At 43.7% G+C, this 10,561-nt stretch overlaps 1 protein-coding gene across 1 annotated transcript in view; it reads right to left on the reverse strand.

The window, feature by feature from the left end:
- Nucleotides 1-6,335: 6,335 nt before the first annotated feature.
- AVL9 (AVL9 cell migration associated) overlaps nucleotides 6,336-10,561 on the reverse strand; it is a 75,999-nt gene continuing 71,773 nt past the window's right edge. The window contains exon 17 of the transcript XR_009260334.1: nucleotides 6,336-8,029. The gene's annotated coding sequence lies outside the window, so the exon portion shown is untranslated. The remainder of the gene's footprint in view (nucleotides 8,030-10,561) is intronic.

Here is a 10,561-nt window from a genome sequence, read left to right on the forward strand (position 1 = left end):
ATTTAAATACTGATTTGTTACTTGATAATATTAAGTTACCAGCTTATAACATTACAACATCTTTGTTTTAGAGATACATCTTAAATATTTACAGATGAAATATACTGCTGGGGTTTGCTTCAAAGACAGTATAGGATATAGTTGGAAAACCGTTATTTTCCAGGTATCAGAGAAAGAACTGTATCAGGCAAGAATTATCAGTGGATGCTGTGATGATCCTAAAATATGTCCACAAATTTTTTGATAGTCTCCCTTCAAGAATTGGAGCTTGGGAAAAAAAAAAAGTTTAGAGCTTATTGTTTCCTGTAATGTGGGTTGGACTTAGTCACTTAAAAAAAAATGTTTGTTTATTTATTTAGAGAAAGGGGGGGAGAGAGGGAGACAGAGAATCCCAAGCAGGCTCCGTGCTGTCAACACAGAGTGTGATGTAGGGCTCGAACCCACAAACTGCAAGATCATGACCTGAGCTGAAACCAGGAGTCTGACGCTTAACCGACTGAGCCACCCAGGCGCCCCTGGACTTAGTAACTCCTAATGAGTCCACTGTAGTGGAAGTGACAGTGTATGAGTCCCAAGAGTAGGTCACAAAAGGCATTGTTCTCTCAGGGATCACTTGCTCTAGAGGAAACCAGTCCATGCCACGAGGACACAGAAGCAACTCTAGAGAGAAGTTTGTGAAGCAAGGAACTGACAGTTTCAGCACAACTTGCCAGGTATATGAATGAACTGTCTTGGCAATGGATTCTCCAGCCCCAGGCAAGCCTTCAGATGATGGCAACTTCTGGCCAACACTGAAATGTAATCTCACCAGAGATCCTGAGGTAGAAACATCAAGCTAACCACTACCAATTTCCTGACCCACAGAAACTGAGATCATAAATACTGTTTTGTTTTTATTTTTTTAACTTTTTTTTTTTACGTTTATTTTTTTTTTGGGACAGAGAGAGACAGAGCATGAACAGGGGAGGGGCAGAGAGAGAGGGAGACACAGAATCCGAAGCAGGCTCCAGGCTCTGAGCCATCAGCCCAGAGCCCGACGCGGGGCTCGAACTCACGGACCGCGAGATCGTGACCTGAGCTGAAGTCAGATGCTTAACCGACTGAGCCACCCAGGCACCCCAATACTGTTTTAAACAACTAAGTTTTGACATATGTATTATGCAGCAACAGGTAAATACAGACGCTGAATCTAAGGGAAATGTTGCTGATAAGCAGATTATTTGCATGATCTTAAAGCATCTCCGCCCAGACTGTTTCTTATTTGCAAGGGGGGAAGGCAGTAACTGTAGAGTGATGCAATTGGGCAGCAACCTTGACCAGTGATCAAGATCAACATCACCAATAAGGGGCAGATAGACATATGCCTCCACATGTGATATCCTGAGAGGAACACAACATAAACTAGGCAGTATTCTGGGCAAGAATGTGTATTTGGAATCTAATCATAAGAAAATGGTAGACAAATCCCCAGTGAGGACCATCTTATTTAAAAAAAAGGAAGAGGTATTTATTTTGCCAAAATGTCAATGCTATAAAAGAGAAAGTCTCTGGAAATGGAGGCTGACAACTGAATACAACACCTAGCCCTGCACTGGAAGAGAAAAAATGCTATAAAGAACATAATCACCAAAATTGGAATACAAAAGGTGGAAGAGATATAATTGAATCAGTGTTAAATTTACTGAAGTTGGTGACTGTACTACATGTAAGAGAATATCTTCATTTTAAAGAAATACATAATGAAGTATTTAAGGGTAAAGGGCTATGATATATGTAACTTGCCCTCAATAGGTGGAAAAAAAGTGTTTGGGGAGGGTTGTGTGTGCGTGAGAGCGAGAGAGATGAAGGGATGAATCTGGGTAAAGGGTGATAGGTATTTGATTTTGTCTTACTATTTTCATTTTTTTGTTCCTTACATGTATGCTTGAAATTATTTCCAAATAAAAATTTAAAAGATAAAAATTCTGTGGGATTGAGGGGAAAAAGTAACGGTAAAAATGAAATAAAATTGGCTGTAAGCTGACAATTATCGAAGCTGAATGGTATATTGTAAAAGGAGGTTTACTAAACTCTTCTACTTTCGTATATATTTGAAATATTCCATAATAAACGGTGGTGAAGTGTAAGAGAACTGAAGTTAAAGATCCCAAGTGTCTCTTCCAGTGCCTAGTTCTACGGTCTTTTTAAATGCATTAAAAAAATTATTTTTGAGGGGGCGACTGGGTGGCCCAGTTGGTTAAGCGGCCAACTCTTGATTTTGGCTCAGGTCACGATCTCATGGTTCATGAGTACGAGCCCCACGTGAGGCTCTGTGCTGACAGCGTGGAGCCTGCTTCGGATCCTTGGTCTCCCTCTCTGCCCCTCCCCTACTTGTGCTCTCTCTCTTAAAAATAAGTCCTAAAAAATTAAAAAAAAAATTTTTTTAGTGCATTCCCAATGTTACATAACCATCACCACCATCCATCTCCAGAACTTTTTATCTTGCAAAACTGAAACTCTGTGCCCAGTAAACACTATCTCCCCTCCCCACTTGCCCTCCTTCCAGCCTCTGGCAACCACCCCTCTACTTTCTGTCTCTATGACTAGGACTACTCCAGGTCCCTTATACAAGTGGAGTCACACAGTATTTGTCTTTTTGGGCCTGGCTCATTTCACTTAACAGTGACTTCACGGTTCATCCGTGCTGTAGCATGTGCCAGAATTTCCTTCCTTTCAAAGGCTGAATGATACTCCATTGTCTGTACACGGCACATTCTGTTTGTGGACACTTTGGTTGTTTCCACCCCCTGACTACTGTGAAAAATGCTGCTGTGACCATGGCGTACACGAGCTCGTTGAATCCCTGCTTTTAATTTCAAGCCTGGATTTTTACAATTTGTTAGGGAAAAAGAGTTATATTTTAAATTCCTCTTACCATCTGGGATCTAGTTTGTTTGATGTTTTTAAGTGATCTTCAAAGGGGTGATGATCATGCTTTTCCAGAGAAAGCACAGACGTGACTGGTCTTGACCGTTGCAGCTGAGCTCCAGTCCCATTTCAAACGAGTTCCTTCACGTGCAGTGCTATTCACGTGCCTATTTGACAGTTATTTCTGTTGGACGGATTGGATAATAGGAACCTTGTTTTCGGTTTTGGACACTGGGTAGGTACAGGGAAAAATGACCAAAGTTGGTCAAGTTCATGAGAAAGGGCTTGTGAGCCTGGTTTCTCTAATAGCACAATCCCCTTCTTTGAGGCCTGAGTACTATTATTTTCTCACGGTTGCTTTTCCCCATGTACCCCAGGATGGTGGCACTTCCTTCCCCTTTCCTAAAGGGTTACATAATTATGCAGACCAGCATCGTGGGCCTTTTTCCACTTGGACAGTACTTTCTGGAACTGCTAGATTTCCAGATGAGAACTGTTTATTCTGGATCAGACTTAATTTGGTCAGCTGAATTCTCCTGGGTATGGAGAGTTTTTCTTACCCTTGGCCTACTTTTTGTGGTACTAAATATCCTTTTACAGTTTCACCAAGCACTTTGTAAAATAGAAATAGTTGAAAGTGCTGCTTTATTTTGCTTCCTTAGCTCCTTTTGCTGTTTCAGTACGTACATCAGTTACCCTGGGGCTGGTAAACTGTAACCAGAGAGGCTTGCACTGGAAGGGATGTCACAATATTCATCAAGTGCCTACTATGCGCCAGCCCCTCCCCCGCACCATCCATTATAATACTAGATAGTTATTACCCCCAGAACATTAAGAGTGGTGATGGAGATGTGTTCAGGGCCTAATGGGAAAAAAAGAAAGACACAGGCAAAGCGAGAGGCTTTTACTTATGTGTAATGTCTTCTCTACCCTGATCACTGCTTGGATTGTCCCCTCCAACACATTACCATTCATTAGCAGAAGAAAATCACCAAAGTGTCATTGATCTCCAAAATCAACTCATTTTTCCATGTTCTCAAACCAGCATGGGAAAAACTGGGAAAAGACAAAGGAAGAAGAAGTGCAGAGGGAAACAAGTTGGGATTCCTGCCCTCCCGTGAACCGCCTGTATTCGTATAATCTTTTTTCTGTATTTTCCTCTTTTCTACATTACCTCACTTTTCAGTGATTAATAGCTAACATTACAAGTGAGCATCATACTTACTAGTATTAGTTTTTCTAAATGTTTATTTTATGTATTTTGAGGGGGAGAGGAGCAGAGAGAGGGAGAGAGAGAATCCCAAACAATTTCCCTGCTACAAGCGCAGAGCCCATTGCAGGTCTTGATCTCACAAACCGTGAGAATGTGACCTGAGCTGAAACCAAGAGTCGGACACTTTACTAAGCCACCCAGGTGCGCATTGTTAGTATTACTCTTAAGTGTCATAGCAATCCTTCTGTTGTTCCCAATTTTTCATTATCCTTTACAGTGACATAGAACTCTATACACATACCTTTTTCCCCCTTTTGGATGACTTCCTTGATGTAAACCCTTAGGAATGGAATGTTGGCCAGGCTTAGGATGAGATTAAGTCCATTTAAAATGACTTCGATGCTCTCCCCTAATTAAGGTACAGGGCCATAAAAATGTTCATTCCTGTGTTAGTGACTGGGATCCTGCTTTTTAAAAGGGCACCTTTTAAAGCAATGAAACAAGTATTAGCTTAACGTTCAAACGCACTCGAAAAAACTGTTGGAATGCGTGAGCTTGCTAGACTACGGGAAGCATGGATACCCAACAAAGGAAAGAATAAATGGTCAAGTGCTGGAGGAGGGTGTCCACTTCTGTCAGAGTGGCCTTACTCATCATTCATCTGAGACTTTGAGCAGTTTCCCACCTCAGAGAGGAAGTTGGCCCCTGTCAGGTCCACTTATATGTGGGGTTTTTTGATATAGAACTGTAATATATATTTTCTCTTCCTTATGATTTTCTTAATAACATCATCTTCTTCTCCCTAGCTTACTTTATTGTAAGAATATCGTATTGAATCCATATAACACACAAAATATACATCAATCGACTGTTTATGTTATCAGTAAGGCCAGTGGTCAACAGTAGGCTATTAGTAAAGTTCTGGGGGAGTCCAAAATTACACACAAATTTTTGACTGCAAGGGTGCCCTTAATCCCGTTGTTCAAGGGTCAACTGCACTTCTTTTCCTTCCTGTATCGGCCGCTTGGGGTTTTCCCTCTCTTCACTGTCTTTTCCTTAAGCCTTGTATTCTCACCAAGAATAACTCGGGGTGGTTGCTATGCATCTCAGGCTCCTTCTGGCTTTAGCATCTCCAGAGGTTCTTAGTTCTCTTCCATCATCACTCATCCCTTCCTAGAGCTTTACTCACTCTGAGCTTCTCCTTTTCTGTATCACAGGCGATGGGACCCCCTGAGGGTGGGCTAAAAATCTGCTCTCACCTTTACTGTCTCTATTCAGAATCTTACCTTCTTCACTCAAGAAACAGAGCAAATGTCACTTCCTCTGTTGGAGAAGTCAAGTACGCCAAAGATGGCCGACGGGGCTAAAACAAACTCTGGTCTCCAGCTTAGAGACCCCTCCTCTGGGTTCTTCTTCCTTTGTTTGCTTTGTGGGCAAAACCCCCCACAGATATGGACGTTGTCGGCTATAAATTACCCTCCTGACTTGCATTCCGGGCTCAGACCTTTGGAGAAACAGTCTCCTCTGAGCCCGCCGGTGTAAAATAAATCTCCAATCCACCAAGATCTCCGAGTGCCGCTTGCTTCTTCTGCCATCGTTCCAGCCTGGTTTCAGAACACCTCCAGGAAGCCTTCTCTGATTGTCCCAGCAGAAAGGACTGCCATGGCACTTTAGTGGACCTCTCAAGACACTCATCACTTTATATCAAATTTTAGAGGTCTCCTGTCTTCTGGACTCCAGACAGGACCCTAGTAAGTCGGTTTGTGACTGGGTGCATCTTTACCTGCTGCTGCTGGGGCTGCAGCCGAGGAGAGCTGTTTTTAGCCGTCAGGTTTTGGGGGGCTGCTACCCAGAGCATTTCGGTTCTCTAGCACCTTTATCCTATGTTTTCATATATACGCTGTCTCTCTGACATGCAGGTTTCTATGAATGGAGACAGAGACCCCATAAACAACACTGTCCACAAGGAAACCCATTCCACATTCCCGAGGAATTGTGTTAGAAATTTTGGAAACACTGCCTGCTTTTCAAGGGACAAAGGTCACAGGATTTAGCCTGATAACTTAGAAGGGAATAAAACACGTATATTCCAACCAGAGTAGTGGAGAGTATCCTTCATTTCCAACAAAGCCCCAAAAGAAAAATGCTAAGGATTCATTAAGCCCAGATGCTCAAAGAAGTGGAATTCATGGCACACAGAATAAAAATGTTTTAAAAACCTTGAGTCTCAAAATGAGGGAGCTATCACTAATACTTCAAAGGTGGGAAAATATGTAAGATGAAAAAATTCCAGTCCTGCTGGCCCTGTGATTTTGAACAACCATACAATGGGTGACACACACAAAATATTCATCTCTACCTGTGGAACTTAACCTGGGAATTTCCACTGTAAAAGCATTTAGTGGGAGTGAATGACCTATTGAGGGCACGGAGGCATTGGTGTCTCATGGATGGCCTTGCACAAAGGGCCAGTTCAGGATCACTGCAGCTGAGGACGGTATAGTTTAACTTCAGTCTCAGTGGTTTCTAGGAAGCGCTGCTGAGGGACCATCATCTAGGGCACAGCCAGGAGGGGCACGTGGAAAGGCTACTTTTCAAATCCTCTGCTATCCGACTTTGACGTAACCATTCCCCAGAGCAAAGCACTGCCTTCTGGGAAAGTTGATTGGGGGGGGGAAAAAATCCATGGACTGGATCAAATAGAAATGAAAATCCAGATGATGACTGCAGATGGACTTTCTGAGCATACAAAGTACTCCCTGCCTGTCAAGTGTGTGAAGAAAAAGTGAGTTTTCTACACAGCGCTGGTGGGGCAGGTCTCCTGGGTCTTTACTTGGCCAGAAGAGTAACTGAGATGCTGGAGTGGCTCCCGTGCTCTCCCCAATCTCTCAGACTTGCTTTTCACTGACAAGCGCCGCTAAACTCTGGCAAAATCCATGGAAAACACGTTCTCACAGTGACTGCTTTTTGACGGAGAGCGGCAGTCACAGGAGTTTTGTTCTTGGGCCTATTGTTTGGGACGAATGTGATTTAAAGTCGGCGGAAAGCTGGGAGACTGGACTGCTGAGGAAAGGGCAGGGTGGCTGCTGGGTTCCGATAAACATCACTGAATGTGTGGCCAAGGGCAGGGCGAAAGAGGGTGTGAGTCCTTCTCAACCAACTTTCTAACCCGCAGCACCCGACCTACCTCGTGCCCGCAGCCAAGCCCTTCCAGGTTTTCCCCTGCCTTCTCCGAGTCTATCCCCCTTCTGCCGGCTGACAGGGCTCTCCCCATCCCGACCTAGCCGTGGAGGGCCCAGCCACACCGAAGAACATTCACCGCTTCCAGCTCTGCCTGTGCTGATCTCCCAGCCCCGGAGTCCTCTACAGCCTCTCCCATCACTGCACCTGACTCCCACCTCACCCCCAACGACTCTCACTTAGCCTTCAGGTCTCAACTTAGGCTCCCAGGGGAAGAGACTTTGACTCGTCCCTGTTTAGAAAGCAGCTGGTCACCTTGATGGGCTTAAACGCATCCTGGCCTTTGCCCTGGCCCTTTTTGCCCTCTGTGATAACTGCTCACCTGTCCCTGCTGAACAGCGGGCTCAAAAGGGCCAGGCACCACGTGTGTACATAGTAGGCCCTTAAACATTTGATGGGGAGCGGCTGGAGTTTAAAATGCAGTATGAGGGACTTGGGTTAATCTTAAGAGGGGCTTCCCAGTGCGAGTAGCTAAAGAGGCACAAATCTTGGGTCTCTGGAGGCCAGTGTGTCTCTGATGTGTTAAAAGTCCTGAGAGTTAGTGGCTGCCTGGGAGAGTTCTGGAAAACACTGGACACTTATGTGATTTTTAGACTTGGGGAATGTCAGCCCTTCAGATTCAAAAAAATAAGGTTCCTTCACCCATCTCCATAAACCAGTGCACAGAACCTGTAACAAAATGAGAAAAATATAGACAAATTAATCAGTACAACTCAATTATTTGGTTTAAAGGATTCTCCTTTACTCTGACCCTATGCTCTTCTCATGTTTGCATATTAAGATGTCTTTGTAAGAAGTGAGAGTCAGAAGATGAAGTAGTTTATAGTAGTCCTTACATGGCAAAAGAAGAAATGTTAAAACTTTCTAGCCATGTCCGGGGGCTGGGGTAGTGGGAGGAATTTGACCTCTCTACTCTAGATCACCCTAAAAAGAAGTTCCAGGTGTCCAGGTGAATAAATATGAAAGACAAAGCTTTAGAAATTCCTAGAAGATCCTAGAGAATCTCATGACCTTGAGGTAGAGTAGTCTTATTTACAAATAAGACACAGAAAAATAGCATTTCCTCTAAGCCTAAGAGGAAAGACATATTTAACTACATTAAGAATTCTAATCATTAAAACAGATCATAAAGAATGAAGATAAGTCACAGAATGAGATATTTGCAACACACATAAATGACAAATAGTATCTAGAATACAAACATATACATGCATATAAAAACTCATAGAACGCTCAAGCAAATAAACAGACAACCTAATAGACAAATGAGTGAAAGACTTGGAACAGGCATTTAACAAAAGTAGAAATCTAGGGGCTCCTGGGTGGCTCAGTCAGTTAAGCGTCTGACTTCAGCTCAGGTCATGATCTTGCAGTTCCAGGGGTTCGAGCCCTGCCATTGGGCTCTGTGCTGACAGCTCACAGCCTGGAGCCTGATTCAGATTCTGTGTCTCTGCCTCTCCTTCCTGTGCTCTCCCTCAATGGCTAATAAATAAATGAAAAGGCACTCAACCTTATTAGTATTCAGGGAAATGCAAATCAAAAGCCACAATCGGATACCATTTCACACCCACCCACCAGATTGGCAAAAATTAAATTCCTTGTGATACCAAAGCATTGGAGACAATATGGAAAAACATCCAGCAGTTTCACTCTGGCATCTACACCCTGGAGAAACACATGCAGGTGCACTAGAATGGTCAGAGCAGCCCCGCCATTCATGTCAGCCCTGAACGGGAACCGGCTAAGTCCACCTTTGGCAGACTGGATAACCTGTGGGATAGCTGTAGAACGGCACTGTATTAATAAAACAATGAAGGAGAATAATCTCCTAAAAACAAGAGTTAAGCAGAAAAATACAAATGGTGATTCCACTTATTCAAGTTCAAAAATAGACACAAAATAAACTATGCAATTTGGGATACAAATGTAGGAACAAGGAGGTAAAATTATAAAGAAATAATTATCTCAAAAATGAGTATAAAATACTTCTGGAGGAGGAAGAATTATGCCCATGGAGAGATACACGGAGTAGGGTTTTTAGGTGCTGGCTAATATGCTACTTCTTACCTGGGTTGTGGTTACATGAATGGTTGCTTTAGATTTATTTTAATGTATATTCCTTGCTCTTTTCTGTAGGTATATTTCACTTAAGTTGCCCATCTTTTTTTATTTTAGAGAGCAAGAGAAAGCATAAGCAAGGGAGGGGCAGAGAGAGAGAGAGAGAGAGAGAGAGAATGAATCTCAAGCAGGTTCCAAGCTGGAGCCTGACTCAGGGCTGGATCCCAAGAACTGTGAGATCATGACCTGAGCCAAAACCACTGACTGAGACACCCAAGCGCTGCCCCACACGTCTTCTTAAAAAAGTTTTACCAACTGCAAATCTCCAAGCCTAAGAAGCCCCTATTTACGTGGTTCTCACTAAACCCTGAGTCCAATTGTTTTAGAAAGGACTCAAAGTAGCTCCAAGGCGGGGGGCACTTTAAGAAAGGAGAGAGGCTGGCGCTGGGTCTTTGATTGTGGGTTCTCTCAGGAATGCTTCTCTGAACAATCAGGGGGTGGGAAAGTGAGGCACAGCAAAGGCTGCAGTCTGCCCCGGGGCTTGTGGAGACTAGGGCAGCAGTGGAGAAGCTAATGGGGCATGAGTTCCCATGTGGTGGACCTTGGGTGCCTGACTTAGGAAACTGGACTTAATTCTGTAGACAGTAAGTAGATATGGAGGGTTACCACGTAACAAAAATGCCATGTTTTGGGAAGATGTATCTGGGTGTGGGGGGTAGGGCTAGAAACGGAAACCGGTTAAGGGTCAGACGCACTGGGAATGTGGAAGCAGAGCTAGAAAGAGACGGAATGGAGACACATTACTGAGGAACAACAGTGAGGACTTCGTGACAGAGGAACACATTTTCCAAAAACTGATGAGCTGTCTTTTCCAGCCCTTCCACTGTAAAGCTAGCTCTAGGGGCATAAAGAGGAACTAAGAGAAATTCTGTTTTACAAGGACAGGTGGCTGGAACCACACATGGTCAGAATAGGACTGGCAGACACACTGACTTGATGCTGAGGGCCTGACCTGAATCTTTAAAATTCCCTATAGCTTTTGAGGAGAAATTGCCTGGGCGGGAATAAGCAGGAAAAGTAAAAGATGGTGGTCATAAGCCCAAACCAGAATGAGGAGTCTAATGAACCCCAACATCCTCATCA

This window comes from Neofelis nebulosa, chromosome 4 (genome assembly GCF_028018385.1).
Source record: "Neofelis nebulosa isolate mNeoNeb1 chromosome 4, mNeoNeb1.pri, whole genome shotgun sequence".
In the NCBI taxonomy this organism is placed as follows: Eukaryota; Metazoa; Chordata; class Mammalia; order Carnivora; family Felidae; genus Neofelis; species Neofelis nebulosa.